Source organism: Adiantum capillus-veneris, chromosome 17 (genome assembly GCF_014529385.1).
Source record: "Adiantum capillus-veneris isolate H3 chromosome 17, ASM1452938v2, whole genome shotgun sequence".
Taxonomy (NCBI): Eukaryota; Viridiplantae; Streptophyta; class Polypodiopsida; order Polypodiales; family Pteridaceae; genus Adiantum; species Adiantum capillus-veneris.
The window spans coordinates 43,373,619-43,396,338 of NC_140947.1; positions in this window are offsets into that span (position 1 = coordinate 43,373,619).

Here is a 22,720-nt window from a genome sequence, read left to right on the forward strand (position 1 = left end):
TCTCTGTAGGACTGCAAGAAATTACTGTGCTGAGCTAACAGGTCTTCAATGTCAAACTTTGGATTAAACATAGAATGAATTAGATCATACTTGTCCCCAGCACCACAAGATGCTGCAAAATCAAACAGCCTCTCATCAGTTGCAGCTGGGTCTTCCAGAGAAGACACATCCTCCTTTTCTTTACATTTTGTACTTTCTAGCACATCTGCATCATCTGAGAAGTCTATATTTCTCTTTCTTGTATTTTTCTTGAGATGTACCTTACAGGGCACCACACCCTTGTCGGGTGAGGGATCTTCTTGCCCTGGTGACCTCTCTGATTGATCTTCACCAAGAAACTTTTCCTCAGATATGTCCTGACAAAAGTCAACAGTTCTTTTGGCAGATACATTAAGCAACTGAGCCTGCAAGGTTTGAAATCCTGGCACAAGCCCTGGATCTGGTTTCAGCCTCTTCTGCCTACTGGACCTTAATCCTAATCATCAAGAAACATAACAAGTCAAAACCATGAGCAAACATGACAATTCTGCCAAAACCAAACCATCATGATCTCTCTCTCTCCCCTTATAGATATAAATATATATATAAAATAAATAAATAAATAAATAAATAAATATATCTGTCTCTCACCAAAATAGAAACAAAACACACCTAGTCTCTCTCTCTCTCTCTCTCTCTCTCTCTCTCTCTCTCTCTCTCTCTCTCTCTCTCTCTCTCTCTCTCTCTCTCTCTCTCTCTCTCTCTCTCTCTCTCTCTCTTTGCATTTGTCTATAGGACTAAAGGCGCGCGAGGAAGGAAATGTGCCTTTTGCAAACCTCTCCGCGCGCCTTAAGTACAACTGCGAGAGCAATAACAATACTAACGGCGCGCGGAGAGAGTTGCAAAAGGAACTTTCCCTTCCTCGCGCGCCTTTAGTCAATTAGACAAATGCAGAGAGAGAGAGAGAGAGAGAGAGAGAGAGAGAGAGAGAGAGAGAGAGAGAGAGAGAGAGAGAGAGAGAGAGAGAGAGAGAGAGAGAGAGAGAGAGAGAGAGAGAGGATGTGTCTGTGTCTCTGTCTATGGAACTATGGGTATTGAGGTGTGTGTGTGTTGAACAAACACACACACACACACACACACACACACACACACACACAATTTGTACCAACTGCTAGAAATACAGAGAGAAAGAGTGAGAGATCACCTTTTTTTTGGTGGGGTTTGCAGGAACTCAAAGGGAGGTGTCTCCTCCATTGCTTTTTCTCTGTGTCAAGCGGAGTCTGTCTTTCTCCCTCCCTCTCTCTCTCTCTCTCCTCTCTCTCTCTCTCTCTCTCTCTCTCTCTCTCTCTCTCTCTCTCTCTCTCTCTCTCTCTGAGAGTAAGGACTCCCTCTTTCTCTATCTCTCTCAATCTGTGTCTCTCCCTCTCCCTATCTCTGTGACAAGCTGATCACGCTTTCTCTCTCTCTGAGACTCTCTCTCTCTCTCTCTCTCTCTCTCTCTTCTCTCTCTCTCTCTCTCTCTCTCTCTCTCTCTTTGTGACAATCTGCTCTCTCTCTCTCTCTCTGTCTCTCTAAGATCTCTCTCTCTCTCTCTCTCTCTCTCTCTCTCTCTCTCTCTCTCTCTCTCTATTGTTCTCTCTCTTTCTCTCTCTCAAAATCACACTTATAACGGATACACACGGCGGCGCCCCACGTGTCACAATAAATTAAAATATATTTGCATGCGGTCGCACGTGTGGTCATTATTATTTCCGTATACTTTTTGTACGCCATATAAAGCGGTCAAGAGAGAGAAAAAATACACCTCGTGAAAGAGAGTGAGTGAGTGAGAGAGTGAGAGAGAGAGTGTGCAAGAGCATAGCCTGCGTCTCCGACAGCAACACCACGCAGCGAGATAACGAAGGTCTGCTTCTCCCTCTGGCTTTGCCTAAATCTCTCTATCTCTGTTTCTGTCACCCACACACAAACACACACACACACACATACACACCCACACACACACACACACACACACACACACACACACACACACACAGACACTCACAAACACACACACACACACACACACACACACACACACTCACAAACACACACACTTACACACAGACACACATCTTAAAAATACACACACACACACACACACACATTCTCTCTCTCTCTCTCTCTCTCTCTCTCTCTCTCTCTCTCTCTCTCTCTCTCTCTCTCTCTCTCTCTCTCTATACCAACGGCACGCGTAGAGAGTCATACCCGTAGTGCATGTGTCTATGCGCGCCGTTAGTACTGTCCATTGAGCAGAGAGAGAGAGAGAGAGAGAGAGAGAGAGTATCGGTGTGTTATTTTAACCTATACTAACGGCGCGCGGACGTGCTTGTTGAGGTTAAAAAGTGGTCTGTGTGCGCCTTTAGTAATGTGGATTCTCTCTCTCTCTCTCTAGTTATATATGCTAAGCTATAGAGAGAGAGAGAGAGAGAGAGAGAGAGAGAGAGAGAGAGAGAGAGAGAGAGAGAGAGAGAGAGAGAGAGAGAGAGAGAGAGAGAGAGAGAGAGAGAGAGAGAGAGAGATTCATAGAAAGAGAGAAGGGGATTGAGACTCTTCTTTTGGTGTACAGTAAGATGGCTAGAACAAAAGCCACCGCAAGGAAGGCAGGCAAGGGTCCAGGATTAGCATCGAAAGCAAGTGGTAGATCAGCAACCCCAAAGAAAAGACTTGGAAAACCAAATAAAATTCTGAAAGGGCCAAGGATGAAGAAGCTCCAAACTTGCATGGGACTTTTCAGAGAAATCAGAAAGGCACAGAAATGTGTAGATTTATGCATACCAAAGCTGCCCTTCCAGAGGATGGTGAGGTCCATATGTGATGAAGCTACCTGGGGCACCAAAAGGTGGAAGGTGGTGGCATTAATGGCTCTACAGGAAGCAGCTGAGGACTTCCTACTGGAGTACTTCAGTGACATGACCATTGTTGCAGCCCATGCCCACAGGGTTACTATAATGGACAAAGATAGTGAGACATTGAAAAGAATAAGGTGGAGGTATGACAAACTGCTGGTCCCCAATGTCTGCAAGGATAAGAAAATGAGAGAAATTTTGTTATACCCCCCGGAGCTAGTGCCTCAGCTCACAGTTGTAGATGTCACACATGATGTGAATACAAGGGCAAAGGCAGAGACTATTGCTCGCCAAACAGAGGAAATGAGGGAAGCAGAGCTTCAGGAGAAAGCAAAAGTAGCAGTGGAGTCCCAGAAACAAACAGAGTGCAATGTGACCCTGTCTATAGAGGCAATGAATCAAGAAACTCTACTTTCAATGAAGAATGGTTTGCTTGCAGAGATACCATTTGTAGATGGAACCAGAAACCTAGCTCTGGAAAAGGTGGACATTGATTTATTGCAGAATCCAGATGCTCAGATTTCAGACACAATTATATATGCTTGTCTTAAGTAAGTGTTACTATCTTGCTAGCTTTGAAAACTCAGATAATAGGTTTGCTAACTCAGGTAGAGTCTCTGCAGCCTGATCAAAAGTCATCTCCCATTGCACACTCACACAGAGGTGTTTCTCCTTGATCCACAAATGTCTGTAATTATTAGACAAAAGAATAGTCCATCTGGGACCTTTGAGAGCTGGTTTCGCCACTGTGCTATGCTGGAAGTTACTGTGATCATCTTCCCATATGAGAACAACCATCACTGGAGTCTCATATGCCTTGACGTTGACCAACCAGCAGTGTGGGTGTTCAATTCAATAAAAGGAACCCACCCTGAAATTAGGCTGTAAGTGTTTTGTGTCAGAAAGTGTTTATTATAGATATCCATGTAAATTTGAAGCCTCATGCTAACATCTTGACATTGCCTTGTGCAGTTGTATAAAGAGGTTGTTGCTTGCCTATGGCAAGCTATGTGGAAGGTATGAACTATACAAGGCCACAATCAAAGAAGTACCTGTCCCAAATCAAACCGATGGGAATTCTTGCGGCTGGAGATGTCTTCTCCATGCAGAATATGTCCTGCAAAGCTACTTTGCATTAAAACCTTTCATGACTAAGGTACCCATTTTGCAATGCATTCAGTTAGTTTTGGTTTAGTCTATAAAAGAATTCTCATCATGTGGTCTTTCAATTTTGCAGAGTGCTTTAAAAAACTACACATATGATTATTTGCAAAGATACCGGGTAAGTTTAATACAACACCTGCTTACTATGTCTAGCCCTAGAGAGCTTGAAGATAGCGGCTTGGATGAGCGCACTATTGATCTTACAAAACATGACGTGCCACCACGACAAACCCCTACATCCGATACAGTGGAATCGCATCGGGCCGAGGGTGTCATGTCAGCAGAAGATCAAAGAGTCGAGGATGAGGAAAGGACAAATGAGCATATGGAAGCTGCTAAGGTTCAACCGGAGGAGACAATGAAAGAGCCAAGTCAGCCTGTGGAACAGCCAAAAGAGCCTATGGCTGAAACCGAAGATGAGGAAAGCAGGCCTATAGATGAGCAAAAGGATATGGATGAGGAAAGCAGGCCTAGGGATGAGCAAAATGATATGGATCAGGGAAGGATGTATGAAGCAAGCCGATCAACCTTGAATCAGGCAGAAAGGGCCATGGGGGAGACCCCTGATGAAGATTTGAATGATGACTATGAAGATAAAGCGGAGGAGAGCAACAACGACATGAACACTACAGAGACCCAGTATGGACCCTTGCTACCTGTAGATACGGTTGTTCCGGTAATGTCTATTCAAGTATGGCAAAATATGTTCAGCTTCTAACTACTTATATGTACTTGTCAACTTTTACAGAGGTTGATTATCTTGGACGTCAATGGATTGCTGCTGATGCGGGTGCCTCTCGGTGACAGAGGACCCTTTGAGGATTTGCAAACGTTTCGGATGGGAACTTGTCGAGTCGTGGTTCGTCCAGGAACCAAGGAGTTTATTGAGTTTCTTCTTCCGCGCTTCAGAGTTGGCATATGGTCTTCAATGTAAAGGCAAAACTTATCGCCACTAGTTGCAATAGTTTGCAGTGTATGCCAAGCTCACACGTCAGATTTTGCCTTTTTGTATGATCAAAGAAAATGTGTTACTGTTGAGGGCCACTACCACCCTAAAAAACCAGGATTACCTCTTTTGTACAAACCGTTTAGCCAAATCGGTGTACCCTTTGATGCAACTAATACACTACTAATTGATGATACTCCCGAAAAGGGAGAACTAAATCCGTCGGGAACAACTATCTCACCACCTTCTTTCGAGGGGCATTCCTTCGATTTTTACCTTGAAGACATTCTGATTCCATACTTATAGAAATTGTATCTCAGTCCATTGTTCACGGACGAGTTTGTACTTTCTAATGAATTAAGATGATTCTTCTATCTGTCTTTGTCTTGTCTAACATATATATATATATATATATATATATATAATATATAGACAGAGAGAGAGAGAGAGAGAGAGATTTGACGTGGTAAAGAAATGTATTTGAAGCACACTTTTTCACAGGGCACAATTGAAAAATGAGATCAATAAACTTCATGTCTTGAAAGTCATTTGTATACACTTGGGTTTACAAGAATATCTGTTACATTGACACTACTTCAACCCGACCATCCAACTCTTTGCACAAAATATCTTTTTCTCTTCGCCGCATCACCTTATGGCCAGCTAAGAAAAAGGAAAAATCTGATAGTTCTTTGTCCATTGACTCTTCAATGATGTCATTTTGCAAATGCTGAAGACTGCATAGCTCCCTTATTATAACCACCAATAGTAGGCCATTCTCTTTATCAATCACTTCCACATCCACAGTAGGATTATCTTCCAAACCTGCAGAAACTTGGTCCATAGGAATGTACTTACCGTTTAGCATTTGTGATCGCATATACCAAAATGAGAGTAATAGTGATTGGCTTGCAATCATGTACTTGACAACTAGAGTATCAAGCGCGACCTCGCACCGTAAACCAATCTCTTCCTTTGCATACCATCCTTTGTCAAGAAGTTTGTCACAGGATGACTGCTGAAATGACTTGCACATGAACATAGTTTTTGTAACTCTGATGTTGTAGCTATGAAACAGCTCTATGAAGAGTGCAACAAGACAAAAGTTTGCAATTCGAACCAGTTTGGTAGGAATAGAGCTACGTAGAGACATTTGTATATCCTTGTAGAGCTTACTTCGCATTGCCTCCACCATTGTTTCCTCGGGAACTGGCCAGTCCACAGTGTTCCAATCGGTCGGTAGAGGCAGTTTCACCAACATGCCATTCTTATTGCCTGAGCTGAGTTGGTAAAAGTGGTCATAAAAAAACATTCCCTCATCAGCCAATCTTTTGCTGCTCCTCTCTGAATACTGTAGAGAACCAATATGGGCATGTACAACATGGAAGAGGCCTATTATGCACTCCACAGGCTCCCATTGCTCATAAGAAGAGGGATAAACATCTGCAATATATATAAGAAGAGTTAAACTAAGAGTATCAATAAGTACAAATGACAAATCTAATGTAATTGAGTTGTGAAGAGTAGAGACATTACTCATAACAAGCGGGAGAAACATTGCAAAATATATAAAAAAAAGTTATAATGAGAGTATCAGTAAGTTCACATGTCAAGAGTACTTACAATTGCAACGTGGTTGATGTATATTTGATACATTTCCACCGTTTGCTATCACCTCTGGATGGGTAAACACATGCTGAACAAGAACTTCCTTTACAGATCTTTTGCCGATCTCAACTTTGAAATCCAACACCCTGGCCTTCCATGCTGAGCGGTAAACGTTGATACCACTAAACCTCTTGGGTCTTCTTGGTTGCATGAGGACCCATGAACCTTTGTTTATCCTTTGTCCAACCCATTGGTTGTCTGCACTTATTGAAGCTGGTATTGTAATTGAGGATATGCTACTACTTGGCCTTCTAGGCAAAGTGCCGTTGTTGTTTGTTGGTGTGAGAGACAGTAAACACCTTGAGGCTCTTGGGTGAGAAGACGTGGATGCCATAACTCTCAGAGAAAAGCTTTAGTGGAGGGAGATTCACTTTGAAAGCATTCTAATGGAGGGAAAGTGTTTTAAAATTCCAATATCTTGTGCGGGCTTAATGGTCACCCTCCAGTACGTTAATGACCATGAGAGAATATCAGAAGTGGGACCACACGCAAGCACCTAAAAGCTCGGTAAAAGTAAGGAAATTACTATGCTACAATCCTAGTTTCGTGAAAGTTTTATGCTATTTTCCTATTTTTTGAGTCTTTCCAGGTACTTTTCTACGTAACGTAGCCTTCATGCTCATTGGACGCGCTCTATTTTTCTCTCTCTTCATAAGGCCCTCCAAATGACCTCCAAAATTTCCTAATGTTAAGAAGGCAGTGGATTTCTATGTCATGTCTACCAAGGGAAATGGTTACCCATTTATCCTAGGAAGACCATGGCTAATGAAAATGCGAGCTTTGCAGGATTGGGAGAGTGGAAAGCTAATTTGCAGGAATGACAATCACAAGAAGGTTGTCTTTGACATGAAGGAGCAACGCCAAGAGGAGCTCCATGAAGAATCATCTCGAAGTGAGACGGAAGAAGATTGGACTGAAAACACTTCAGAAGAAGAAAGTAGCGGCAGCATTACTGAAGAGGAGTCCTCCATTGACGTCATGGGGGTAAGGTTTAAGCCAAACAACCAGGAGACCTCTTCTCGAGGTTTGGAAGAGGTAGGTTCCCAAGAGAACCAAAAGGTGGAAGATGAAGGAATGTTGTCTACAACACTTACAAAGGATGAAAGAGAGGAGTTCAAATGTGTGCTAAGGAAGTTTCCTAGGCTTTTTGCTAAAGACTACACCGACGTGCGTGGGGTAGATGTTGTTCAACACAAGATTGAGTTAAATCCTGAGGCCACACCTAAAGCTCAGAAGCTACGAAGGCTAGGAGTTATAAAGGAACATGCTCTACTCAAGGAGGTAAGAAAGCTTCTAGCAGCAGGTTTCATTTATCCAGTGGAGAATTCAGAGTGGGTCTCTCCTGTTGTTGTCACTCCTAAGAAAAATGGCAAGTGGAGGGTGTGTGTGGATTACCGTCCCCTCAATGAGGCAACAAAAAGAGATCACTTTCCCCTCCCATTCCAGGATGAGATACTAAATGAGGTAGCTGCTCATGAGAAGTACACTGTGTGCGATGGTTACTTAGGTTACTTTCAAATAGGGATTGCATTGGAGGATCAATTGAAAACAACCTTTATCACTCCTTGGGGTTGTTATGCTTTTAGAGTCATGCCATTTGGTCTGACAAATGCTCCTGCAACATTCCAACGTTTCATGAATATGGTGTTTCAAGCATTCTTTGGAAAGTAAATTAGGGTGTTCATTGATGATTTCTGTATTTATAGCTCAAAATCATTGCATCTACAAAGGGTAGAAGAAGGTTTAAAGAAGCTCTACGACATGCGAGGTCAACTCAACCCCAACAAGTGCCATATAGGTGAGGATGAAGTAATCTTGCTTGGTCATAAAGTTTCTTACAAAGGCATTGAAGTGGATCCTTCAAAGGCAAAGGCTCTTATTGAGCTACCATCACCCAAGAGTCTTAAGGAGGTCATCTCATTCATTCAAAAGGTGAAGTATATGTCACGCTTCATTCACTTAGCCTCGGAGTTACTTCACCCTTTGCAAAAGTTGACACAACAAGTAGAATTTACATGGTCTGATGAGCTTGAAGAGTATTTTTGTAACATTAAAGTCATTTTGTTAGAGCTACCAACACTCATGCCTCCTTGTTGGGAGTACACATTCTTTGTTAGCTCTAGTGTTGGGAAAGAAACAATTGGTGCTGTGTTGCTACAACAAGATCCCCACAGTACAAGGATGCGACCCATCTACTTTGCTAGTAGGGTCATGAATGCTTTGGAGAGAGACTACACAGAAGCAGAACTCATGATGCTTTCTCTCATGTTTGCGGTGAGAAAGTTTAGATCCTACCTGCTACCAAAACTTTTTGTAATCCTCACCGCAGAGAATTTGTTCCCTTGGGTGTCATCTCAAATGAATCTTAGTACTAGGATCTCAAAGTGGATTATGGAGTTGCAAGAGTTTCAATACTCTTTCAAGGTAGAAGATAGTGTGCGTGCACAATTGGTAGGGATTCTCACTTATAGGGTGCATGAAAAGGAGATTAAGGTGCCTGAAGTAAAGACCCTACCATTGCCACCACCAAAAAGTATTCCTAATGCTTTTACCTTGTTCTTGATGGAGCTTTTCGTCGAGCCACAGGAAAAGCAGGGGGAGGGCTAGTGTTGCTCAACCCAAGTGGAGAGGTGGTCATGAAAGAGAAGTTCAATCTACCAAGTTCAGCTAGCAACAATGAAGCAGAATATGACACACTACTTCATGGTTTAAAAATATGCATTGGTCATGGTATACAACGTCTCATGGTAAAAGGGGATGCACTTCTCATTGTGAAGCAGATTTTAGGCATTTGGGCATGCAAAAATGAAAGCTTAAGGATAAAAGTTCATGCCATTCGTAAGATGTTTAATCAGTTTGAAGAAGTGCAGCTATATCATATTCGGAGGAAACAAAATGAAGATGCCGATTTACTTGCACAACAAGCAATTACATGTGTTAAGAGAGAAGTGCAGGTCATCATGGTGGCAGCAGCTGTCAAGCAACCGAGATACCAGGGATTGGAGTCATTGGCTCCCATTATTAGCTACATTTTGGAGGGTGAGTTTCCACAAGACTTCACGAAGGCTCAGAAGAGGAGACTCATGAAGAAGTCAAGCGCATATCTCTTCCTAGAAGGCTCCCTCTATCAAAGAGGGAGGGATCAAGTATGCAGAAGAGTACCAACTATTGAGGAAATTCTAGCCATTCTAAAAGGTTTGCATGAAGAAGCATGTGGTGGTCATTTTGCCCAAGAATTAACTGTGAAGAAGATTTTGCTTGCGGGGTATGTTTGGCCAAGTCTGCATGTGGATGTCCAACATTGGTGTAAAAGTTGTCACAATTGTCAGGTAAATGGGAATAGAAGATTGGTTTATGGTCCAAGGCAAATCGTGCTTGCAAATGGACCCTTTGAAAAGTGGGGCATTGATGCTATGGGTCCTCTGCCTAGGACAAAAAATGGTAAACTCTACATTCTAGTGGCTGTAGACTATATGACTAGGTGGGTGGAAGCACAAAGTGTGGAAAAGGTAAATGAGAGGACAGTGAGCAAATTCGTCTACACTCACATTTGTTGTAGATTTGGCACACCTTTGGAGATTGTTTCTGATAATGGTCCAGGGTTTAGAAAGGGATTGCTCACAGAAGTCTGTGAAGAACTTCGCATTCTACATTGTCACAGTACACCCTACTATCCCCAATCAAATGGTTTGGTAGAAAAAGCTAATGGTGTCATTGCAGGCATCATTAGAAAGATGGTGAAAAACAAGACAAAGTTGTGGGATGACTTCTTGGATGGTGCCTTGTGGGCATATCCAACCACATATAGGGAATCCACAGAGTTCACACCATTTCACTTGGTCTATGGTCAAGAGGCTTTACAGCCAATTGAGCTAAACATTCCAACAATGCGACTTCATGGCAAATCAGCACAAGATGATCAAGAGGCATGGATGGATCGACTTCTTACCTTAGCTGAGCTTGAGTGGAAAAGAGAAGCAGCATACGAGTGCTATAAGAGGAAAGCCACACAGACAAAGGAGAAGCTTGACAAGAAACTGAAGGACAAAGGCATCAATGAAGGAGCTAAGGTATGACAATCGACTCGATAATCGTTTTGATGCCAAATTTGAAACAAGATGGCAGGGGCCATACATAGTCAAGAAGGCTTTCAATTCAAGTTACTATCAACTTATGGACATGAATGGGAAAGAGCACTCCAGGAAGGTAAACAGCTATCGCTTGAAGCCTTACTTGAGTCGCCTTCTACCAAAGGATCTACCAGAGCAAAAGGCAACTATCCCATGTAAGTATTGTTCCATGAAGCATGAGTGTAACACAAACCAAAATTCCAAGGGGCCAAACAATGAAGATCTTGTCAAGGACTCTGAAGCACTCTCTTTGGAAAAGATTCTTTATGATGGTACATGAATATACCATCATCCCGGGGGAGGGCTAATGATAGCCGTTTTTTCGGCTCTCTGTAATTGCCATAGTGAGTTATCTCACCCTATCAAATCACTCAAAAACTGTGGTTACCCTCACCCTTTCACTGTATATAGGTGCGTGTGAGTTAGGGGACTTTTCCCATATCTCCTTACTGAAATAAAAAACCCTCAATTAGCTAGTCATTGGGCTAGTTGAGCCAAAAATATAAAAAATATAAAAAATATAAGTATATTATGGCCCATGCGTATGTAAATATTTCTTTGTATATAGGGCCTAAATAAAATATTTTTTCATAATTATTTTGGTATTTATTTAAATATTTCTACCTAGGTGTGTGTTATTTATGCTCTGTACATTGCCTCACCATTACCACAATTTTTCTTACCATTTTTCATACTCTTTATTCCATATAGAAATATTTTCATGTAAGCTTCTCTTATATTTGGTGTAACTCCACCCCAACAAAAATCCAAAAAAACTAGTTTTATTTATGTGTATATTTTTTCACTATTGTGATTTTTTCCTTCCTACATCTATTTTGTTTTTTTTCTAAAAAATAATAACACCAAAAATATTTATCTTTTTATGGTAGCCTCATAATGAGAGAGATTTCTTTTGATCCCTTTATATTTTTTCCACTTATATTATTTATATTTGACATGTACATATTTTTTAGACCCCTCAATATTTGATTTTCTTAGTTGTACTATTCACTTATATCATGATCTCAACAATATCTTCAATTATAGACCTACCAAATAAGGTCAAGGGTAGGTGGCATGCATACATGCACTATGGAGGGCTCACTCTTGGAGGTATTCAAAAGAATCATCCAAAGAAGGACCCCACAAGGACCTTGTGCAGTGGAAAAAAACGATCGGTTTTGCTGAATTTTTAAAGTTCACTTGCTCTCCGAATTTGAAAAGGTGATACAAACAAAAGTTGTAGCTCGTGGGCTGAACTTTTGCCTCAAATTTTTTCATATTTTTTGAGCTACGAGCTGTGAGCTATGATTTTATTAGTGGACCCCAGTTTTCCCATGCTATGCAGCCACACTCTCTCTTCCACTTTATCATTTTCCTCTTTCACACACACTTCTCCACTCATCATCCCCACCTCTCTCACCACTCCTCTCTGCACCCTACTCACCTTCTCCTCAACCTTGAAGAATAAGAGAAACCATGGTGAACTCATACCTCCCACACACAATTCCATTTCAAAATTGACCACCTACTCTCATTTTTCCTCCTCCAATTTATCCATATCTATCAAAAAAACCACAAAATTCAGCCTCTTCTCTTAAAAGACAGCATCATGGTGGTTGATTACTCAACTTCAATTACCTTGTCTCTCAAGGAAGGTCAAGAGTGGAGAAAAAATGTACAGTCAAAGCTAGTGGACCATCAACAAGCGTCGAAATTGGCCCTACTCAAAACACTTGGAGCATCAACCTTGTAAGAAATCCACCTTTTCTTACCTCTTAAGAGTTTTTCTTCCTTATTTGTATCCTACATGGATACTCCCATTGTAAATATCCAATTCCATTTGTAAATTAATACTAACTCTACTAACACTAACCCACTATGAAAAGTCCTATCACCTCCATTTCTCTCCTCTCTCTTTCCCCACCAACTTCTTGATAATTCCAAGCAAAAGAAATTAGATAAATTGCTGAAAATCTAACCCAACCATGGTTAGAGGAGTAACCCTAGCCTTCAAAATTGCTATAAAAAGAGGGTGTAGCTAGCACAAAAGGAGCCATAAGCAAGAGCACTATGCTATAGCTTGAGAAGCCAAGCTCAACCTCTCTAGAAGGAGCTCTTGAGTGGAAGCTCATTGTCTTATGCATGTGCATGTGTTGTAATAGGGGATTAGCAAGGGAACTCTATGCCATTGTAAGAGAGAGAGTGATCATTCAATTGGGAGTAGGAAATCTATCATTTCTCCTACTAGTGTAAGCCCAACATTTGCTGAATCAAGGAGGGTGGATTTGGACTAAGCTTGGATACTTTGTCTCCCTTCCAACGTGAAGTAATGGACAACAATGATGCGTAGGTGTCTTGGAGTTTTTTGTTAAGTTCTTAATAGCTTGTCTCTGGTGTTGTCATCAATCTAGCCATAAATCCCACATACTGTAAGAGGGCGACAGGGTGGAGAGGACTCCCCTGGCTTTAAGACAGTGATTGGGGTGGCTTTTCTTGGGATGTGTTGTGGTGAAATTTACGCAAGCTATGTTGAACAAATACTAATCTCACTTTGATTTGTCATGACAGATTTGTAAGAAGGCATTAATGTAACAAGCACCCCCTCCCCCTTTCTCTCTCTTTCTTAAATATATAGTTGTGTTTGCTTGATCATTGCCGATACGTTTCAAAGCAGCCCGAGCACTATCTCTCTCTCTCTCTCTCTCTCTCTCTCTCTCTCTCTCTCTCTCTCTCTCTCTCTCTCTCTCTCTCTCTCTCTCTCTCTCTCTCTCTTTCTCTCGTGTTGTAGTGTGTGAGAGTGTTCCATTGGTGTTAGGGTTAGTGTAAATTCGTGCTTGTTTGTGGGTTGCTCTAACAATTCTCCTCTTTTGCGTCCTAGTTCGCTCTTAAATTAGGTGGTGCCCCTTGTGTAGTTGGGATTTGGCTGTGGGTTTGCTGTTTTGGTTTGTGTTGTGTTGTGCCCCAGCCCCATTGAGCAGCACGGGAGCCTTGAAGGGTGTCTAGAGGTTGCTCTTCTTGTTGCCCGCCCCGGACCGCCTCACTATCTAGCTAGGTGTTATGCTTTTTGTTGCTCTCTCCACCCAAGCACTCTTGTTATTCGCATTAGTAATCTATTCTAATGAAATGCTCACTATGTTCATGCTAATTTTCTCTACATGCAAGTTACTAGGCCATTAAATGTTACATATCATTAGTACTTCCACTTCCTCGCCAAGAGATCGCCAAGGTATACAACACCCACTCATGTGGTTTCCACAACATTTACACAAGTTCTCAAATCAACAACCAGGCAACCAATTGACCATGCACAGTATGTGTTGTCCACATTGAAGGGGACAAAGAAAGAAGGGAAAATAACATATCTGGGAGCACCAAAGGTTCTAACTCGAATTGCCTACCATGCTATTGGCATGGCCGACAACTTGCCACCTGCCCCAGATCAGAACACTTGGATCATATCTGCACAACCTTCCCTTCGAGCCATAAGATCTACCAAGAGAACATACAAGTCTGATGAAGAGTCAGCTGAGAGATTGCTAGAAATGCATAGCAGTGACAACTCCGACAATGAGGAAAAAGGAGTCCGACGGGAAGAAATAGAAACAGGCTAGGTTTGAAAGAGAAAAGAAATCCTATGAACGCAGCCGCCAAGCACAAGGCAAGGACTCGACAAAGTAGGTACTAATTGAATTGAAAGGACCAAGAACAAAGCACCATGCCAGGAAACAGGCAGAAGATCCCATAGAACTATTGGAGAACATGTATCAGGAGGCAGAGTCTTTGAAGCTGAAAGAAGCCCAAGAAGCGGAACAGAAAGCTAAAGAGGCGGCAGAGCAGAAAAAACAAGTTGAAGAAGCAATTGAACAAGGAGAAACCCAACAGGAGCAAGGTGACATGTCTCCCTGATCTTCTTCACCTGTTACAGAACAACATGATCACCCCATGCCAAGCCCACCACTATCACCAGCTGATAAAGCCACAAAAACCGAGCCCAGAAAAGAGACAGATCCTAAACAAAGGGAAGCAGCCAAATTTGCACAACAGGAAGCTACTACACAAGAGCAACACAAAGAGCAAGAACCAAAGCCAGAAAGGGCAGCAAGTCCTACACCAAAGGACACCACAAAGTTTGAACAAACAAAAGAACAGGATTCCGAAGAAACACCTTCTACCTCTACACAACAAGAAAAGGCTGAGGCATCCACGAAGCCTGAGGATGACAAAGCAGAAGAAGGCCAGCCACAGCCTCAAGGGAAAGAACAACCAATCGCCACGACGCAGCCGAGAGAGACACAAGAGACTGCCGAGACATCTAGGTAGCTAGCAAGAAATGAAGATTGGCAATCAAACAATAAGGTAATCCTGCAATTCAACGAATATGCAAAGCAAATGCAGGACATGATGAAAAGACTCCGAACAACAACACTTAGTCGCAACACAAAGGCTAAAGAACTAGAGATGGTGATTGACGCTCTCCAAGGGGAGTTAGATGATAGATTAAATGTCATCACCGATCTACAAATCAAGTGAAGGAATCGAAAGCTGAAGCTAAACAACACCAACTAGCAAGAGATAAACAACAGAAGGAGATGGAGGAGTTAGGTGATCTACTTAAGAAGTTGTCAGATGCTTGCAAAGCCAAAGACACTACAAGAGACTATTCATATTAGCGACGCTCAAAAAAGAAAATTCCCGGCGTCGCTATGAGCGTCGTAAATTTACAAGTAATTTTGCGACGCTCATAGCGACGCCGGTTGGGCTAAAAAAAAAGCAGAGAGCGCCCAAAAACTCAGATCTCAGATCTGAGTTTTTCGGCGCCCTCAAGCAAGAAGCAGGTAACGCTCTCCCTCTCTCTCTCTCTCTCTCTCTCTCTCTCTCTCTCTCTCTCTCTCTCTTCTCCACACACACACACACACACACATGAGGAGAGGAAGGAGAGCCAGGTATGCTCCTTCCCTCTCCTCACTCTCATGTTCCCTTCCCCTCTTTCTCTCTCTCTCTCTCTCTCTCTCTCTCTCTCTCTCTCTCTCTCACACACACACACACACACACACACACACACACACACACATTGTGTTTTTGAGAGAGAGAGAGAGAGAGAGAGAGAGAGAAAGAGCACAAGCATAAACAAAAACGCACACACACATACATAAACAAAGAATGCACACACACATTGAGAGAGGAAAAGAGAGAGAGAGCATGCATAAACAAAAAACGCACACATTGAGAGAGGAAAAGAGAGAGAGAACATGCATAAAAAAAAAACGCACACATTGAAAGAGGAAAAGAGAGAGAAAACATGCATAAGCAAAAAAACGCACACACATTGAGAGAGGAAGAGAGAGAGAGAGAGAGAGAGAGAGAGAGAGAGAGAGAGAGAGAGAGAGAGAGAGAGAGAGAAAGATATAAAACAAAGAGAGAGAGAGAGAGAAAGAGAAAGATATAAAACAAAGAGAGAGAGAGAGAAAGAAGAAGAAGAGAGGCTTAACATCATAGGAAACTATCCCAAGAGACCTTAAAGCTCTAGTCGACAGGAGTTGAACTCAAGACCTGTTATTCATGAGGAAAATGACATAATCAATCTATCACACTTCAGTGATAGAAAAGTTATACCATTTTTCTTGTTTTTTTATTGGCGTGCACACACACCCACACACACACACACCCGAGAAGAAGAGAGTTTAATTTAACGTCGTAGGAAACTAATTAAAAAGACCTAAAGATCTAGCCGACGAGGAGTTGAACTCAAGACCTATTATTCAATAGGGAAATGGCATAACCAATCTACCATACTTGGCATGGGTGATAGAAAGGTTATACCATTTACCTCTTTTTATTGGCACACACACATCCACACACACAAGAAGAAGAGAGTTATAACGTCGTAGGAAACTATCCCAAAAGACGTTAAAGATTAGGTTAGATGTAGACTTATGTTAAATTAGATTTAGGTTTATTTAAGTTAAATTAGATTAGATTTAGGTTTATTTTTAGTTAGATTTATGTTTGATTAGATTTACGTTTATTTACGCTAGATTTAGATTTACGTTATATTAGATTAGATTTAGGTCTCCATAGACTGCGATGCCTGCATGAAGCGGGTGAAGAAAGCCCTCAACGGAATATAGGGTATTGCTACCTTCACTCATGGTGGGCTCTATCGATCCAAAAGTACTGGTGAAATGTCTTCAGAAGATAGGGAAGAAGGTGGATCTTCAGGGCGGCAAGAGTCACTACATCCCCGAGAATGACCATCTAGACAACCTCTAGTCATTCAACAGCAACTTCAAAGTTAGTAACAAGAGCAAGAACGGTCCAAAGGTCCAATTGTTGTCGTCAGATGTGGATGGAGATGAGGCAGTGTCACCGCCGGAAGTTAACTCTCACATCTTTAATGATGAGAATGCCAACTCTTGCCGAGTTATGTGAAAAATTATGTGTTAAATCAGTTTTAAGGTTCTTATAATCCCTGCTAGTTTAGTTCTTCTTTTTTAATATAACATAATTTATGCTAGATCTAGATTTATGTTATATTAGATTAGACTTAGGTTTATTTAGGTTTACCCACACACACACACACACACACAAGAAGAAGAGAATTTTAATGTCGTAGGAAACTGTCCCAAAATACATTAAAGATTAGGTTAGATGTAGAATTACGTTAAATTAGATTTAGGTTTAGGGTAGTTAAATTAGATTAGATTTAGGTTTATTTTTAGTTACATTTATGTTTGATTAGATTTACACTTATTTACGTTAGATCGAGTCCACGCAAGAACTACTTACGGTTTAGGGTTTAGAGTTAGACGAACAGTGAAAGAGGAAAAGGGACACCCGGCGGGGCAACAGTGAAGAAAAAGGAGGCAAGGTGGGGATGGGCTACCCCGCAGGCATGAGGTGGCCTATTTTACTTTTCTTATATATTTACATAATCATACTTTATTTTTTTCTTACTTTTTCCAATGCCTTTTATCACTCCCTCCATAAGAGGGGGTTTTCATGGGGTGGGGACGAGAGAAGAGGGGTATGGGAGCTTGGCTTGTGAAAAGCCCCCATCATTAGCCCTCCCCTTTTGGCTAGAGGCATTCATGTCTCTAGCTCATCTGTTTGATCATTATCGTCGGAGGTGGCGGCTGATGGTGTGTCCTCATCTGGAATGTCAATTGGTGGAGCCTGGTCAAATCGAAGAAAATAAGGTTTAAGTCGCCAACCATTTACCCTGGTTTTATGAAGTTTTCCATCAGCCTCCATAAGCTGGTAGCTTCCATTGGCATACTTTTTCCTGATGATGAAAGGACCTTCCCATCGGAGCAGGAGTTTCTTATCCTTGCGCGTGTCGAAGTGATTGTCGTAGCGGAGCCCCAACATTCCTTTCTTCAATTCTTTTTTCCGGAGATGCTCGTTAAAGCTAATCCGTCTATTCTCTGCTTGTGCTGCATAATAATTTATTGCTTCTTCTTTGTCCAGCTGCAGTCTTTCCAAGTTGATGATGTGATCTCTCAAATGCATGTTGGGTTGTTGAAGTTGGCTTGCCATTACTCTGAGACTTTGTAGTTGCACTTCAATGGGCAAGATTGCTTCCTTACCAAATACTAGATGATATGGTGTGAATCCCAAGGATGTACGAAATGAAGTTCTGTAGGCCCATAAAGCTGGTAGTAGATACTTATCCCAGTCTCCGGGATGATTGTTTACCTACTTGGTAATAATTTTAGAAACCATTCCATTTACCTTTTCAACTAGGCCATTATATTCAGGGTAATATGGTGAAGAGTGCCTCCTTGTAATGCCCAGTTTCTGCATTAATTCTCCTACCAAGTCTGCTTTGAAACCTGGCCCTCTATCAGAGATGATCTCTAAAGGTGTGCCAAACCTACAACATATGTGCTCGTAGATAAATTTAGCTATCTCTACCGCTGTGATTCTAGTGGTGGCTGTAGCCTCTGCCCATCTAGTCATGTAGTCGACCCCCATGATAATGTAGAATTTTCCTGAGTTGGCCCTAGGTAATGGCCCAATGGCATCGATACCCCATTTTTCAAATGGGCCATATGAGAGAATAGGTGTCTGTGGTTCAGGCATAAGTGACCTAGTGCCGGCCTTTTGACACAACTTACACGTTTTGCACCAATGGTGTACATCACGGTTGAGGCTAGGCCATATGAAGCCTGCCTGCAACATTTTCCTACTTGTTATGTCTAGGGCAAAGTGACCACCACAAACCCCGTCGTGACAGCTAGCAATTACTCCCGTGATTTCGTGAGAGAGAGGGACCTTCCTGAGTATTTGGTCCTTACCCTTACAGTACAAACCATCATTGATGAGTCGATACCTTGTGGCCTTCCGCGTCAGCCATTGCTTCTGTCCCTTTGTTAAATCTGATGGGCATTCCCCTGTTTCCAAAAAATGCATGATGTCAGGCAAGGCATCACTGCCTTGAAATAGAGGGAGCTTTAGTTTTATTGCTCCAACCACCACTTCCTGTAGTCTTTCACTTGCTAGGGCATCTGCTTCTTGGTTTTGAGCCCTTGGGATATGGTGTATTTGAACTTCTTCAAACTTACCCAACAAGGTTTTTACACCACTTAAGTGAGTCCTTAAACTAGGATTCTTGCATGTCCATGCTCCATTTACTTGCCTTACCAGAAGTAGAGCATCTCCAAATACATTAAGGCGTTGTACACCTTGTGAGACACACCATTGTAGACCCTTGGTTAGTGCTGCATACTCAGCTTCATTGTTAGAATGTGAATCTAACAATTGGCCTAGCGAAAATACCTTTGTCCCTTTGTCATCAAAGACCACTATGCCTGCAGCTGCTTTGTTGGACGCTCGCTTGTAGGATCCATCAAAGTAGAGAGAGTATGCTCCTTCTACCATCGGTGGTACTGGAGGTAATCGTACTTCTCCTTCCCTTCAAAGACTTGGTAGGTCATGAGTCCCCCCAAACTTGCCCTTGTCGTGCTTTCTACCTGTACCGTGTAGTCAAACTCTTGCAGACGAACTAGCCATTTAGTAATTCTAGCAGACACATCCATGTGTTGTACAACATAGGGAAATATTTCATCCGTGGTTAGAATCACAAATTGCTTAGGCAGCAAATATGACCTAAACTTTGTAGTTGCAAATCTAAGAGCTAGGACTAAGTGTTCCACATGGGTGAAACCTTTCTCTCCTGCTGTCATCATTCGACTAGAGAAGTAGATTAGCCTTATGAAAGATGTCGTCGTATCCTTTTGGAGTAGCACAGCCCCCAATGAGTCATCACCAACACTTGAGGTGACATAGAATTTTTCATCCCACTTAGGTGGTGAGATAGTTGGCAGAGTGGCTAAGACCTCCTTTACCTTGTTGTAGTGATGTTCGCTTTCCTCGTCCCAAGTGAAAGTTGATCTTTGAGTGAGTTGTTGCAGTGGTAGAACAAGTTGTGATAGTAGATGTATGAATCTACTTAAATACCTCACCTTCTGTAGAAAAGAGACCAGTTGACGTGCGATCGTTGGTGAAGGTAGGGCTATGAGTGCGGACACCTTACTTGGGTCGGCGTTGATACCTCTTGCTGAAATTTCATGGCCTAGTAGAATGACTTTACTCTCCCTAATGTGACATTTATCCACATTTAATTGCCCACCTAGGCTCTGCAACCTGGCCAAACCTTCAGTTACCTTTTCTAAATGTGAAATACGGGAGCTATATATACAAAAATCATCAATGAACACTCTTATGGATGTTCTAAAGAATGGTTGAAAAACATATGTGACATATCTTTGGAATGTGGCAGGTGCATTTGTGAGACCAAATGGCATAACCCTGTATGCAAAACAACCCCATGGCGTGATAAAAGTGGTTTTTAGCTGATCTTCCAAGGCTATGCGTATTTGAAAGTATCCTGAATAACCATCACAGATGGTATAGCATTCAAAACCCGCTACTTCATTCAGAATTTCATCCAAGAAAGGGAGAGGAAAGTGGTCTCTCTTTGTAGTTGCATTTAGTGGTTTGTAGTCAACACAGACCCTCCACTTACCATTCTTTTTAGGCGTCACCACTACGGGTGACACCCATTCTGAGTTTTCTACAGGATAGATGAATCCTGCCTCCAGCAGTTTCCTTACCTCGACCAAGAGTTCCTTTTCTTGTATGACCCCCAGTCGTTGTAGCTTTTGCACAACTGGTTTTACCCCTTCCTTCAGCTTAATATGATGTTCCACCAGTGTAATGCCTGTGATTCTTTCATAGTTGTCAATGAACAGGTTAGGAAATCCCATCAACATTTGCAAAAAACTATCTTTCTCCTCAAGTGTTAATTCCGTAGACAACATACCCTTCAACCTACTTCCTCCTAGGCCAGGTGATTTGCTCTCCTCTTCATTGGGTTGCCCTTTTGGTGATGGATCACCAGTTGTGCTTACCCTTTGTGGATCCTTCATAATGATACCCATCACATCAATGGAACTGTCACTTTCGTCGGTGGATGTGGTCTCCTCCTCAGAACTGGAAGATTTGCTAGTGGTTTCATCTGCCGATGTTTCCAGATTCATTTGCTTCTGCTTGCCAATCCTCATGTCGTAGTAGATTGTCTCCCCTTTCTTACCGGACATGCGTAGAAGGCTAGTACCCCAGTCTTGTTTTGCCTTCATGGCCATCAACCATGGCCTTCCCAAAATTAGTGGATAGCCCTCCCACTTAGTAGGCATTACAAAAACATCTACCTCTACCTCAGTGTTGAAAGCTTTGATTTTCACGGCACTTACCACACCCACACACTTTACTTTTGCGTTGTTTGCCATCTTTGCCTTGCATGGAGAAGGCCTGTCAACCTCGAGCCCTAATCGAAGCATCATAGCTTCGCTCATTACACAGATTTGTGCACCTCCATCAATGTAGATGTTTCGAACCCTCTTTCCTTTTATGTTTACGTCGACAATTGGAAGGATGTCATCCATGTTGCATCCCAAAATTGCTCCGGCTACCTTTGTTTTGGAGCGTCTTGTACTTACCATTTTAGACCATTGTCGCCTTACTTTAGGTACAAGATGTAGCAGTTGTGGCCATGTAATCTTCGGTCCTTGCTCTGCCACATCCAATGTTAGATCATAGGGCTTTGAACTTTTCCCTAGCTGGAAGTCGGTGATGCCCAATTTCCGTCGTGGCCTGGATGGCCTCTTGCTAGTTTCTCCTCTCATGCTTCTCTCATCATCTGATTGTGTAGCTTTCTCCCTCCTAGCTCTTTTCACAGTCATGGCTTCGAGTGGTTCTAAAAAGGTTACCTTCTCCTTACCCTTGTCCCTCTCCTTTGCTCTGGGTGGATCCACTACTACGGCTTTTCCTTTCTCTTCTAGTCTTATGATGTTTACAGGGCGATCAGGTGGTGGGGCTGGTGGAACAGGTGGGATGGATGCTTGTAGTGGTGTCTGGGGTGGACGTAGAATTTGTGTTGGTGGGGGTGGTGCTCGGGGTGGGGGTGTTCTTTCTCTAGGGGGTGACAATTGGTTCCTCGTACCTCCTCTATTATAGTTTTGTCGTGGTTTGGGACAGTAGTACATACGGTGACCGTCTTCTCCGCAGTTGTAGCAATGATACTCCCTGTTTTGTCGTCGTGCTGTTCCAGGGTCTTGATCTCTTTCTTGACTCCTCCCTTGCTATATTAAGTGGACAGACAAATTTTGCAGTTGGTCAGTAATATGGGCCAACATATCTTGTTGGTCATCTCTTACCCCAAGAGCTGGTGGTGGTGGTATGGTGGTTGTCGTAGTTGCTGGTCGACGCGATGTTCCTGCTTCTGTTGACTCGGTTTCTTTGGCTTTCATTCGCAGCTTCTTGTCCTTAAGGCGAGCAATCTCAATGGCTAACTCGTACATAGCCGGGAATCTACCTTTCACCTTCTCCTTGAGAAGCGGCCATAAGCCATGCCTGAACCAATCTTTTTTTAGGAAATCGGG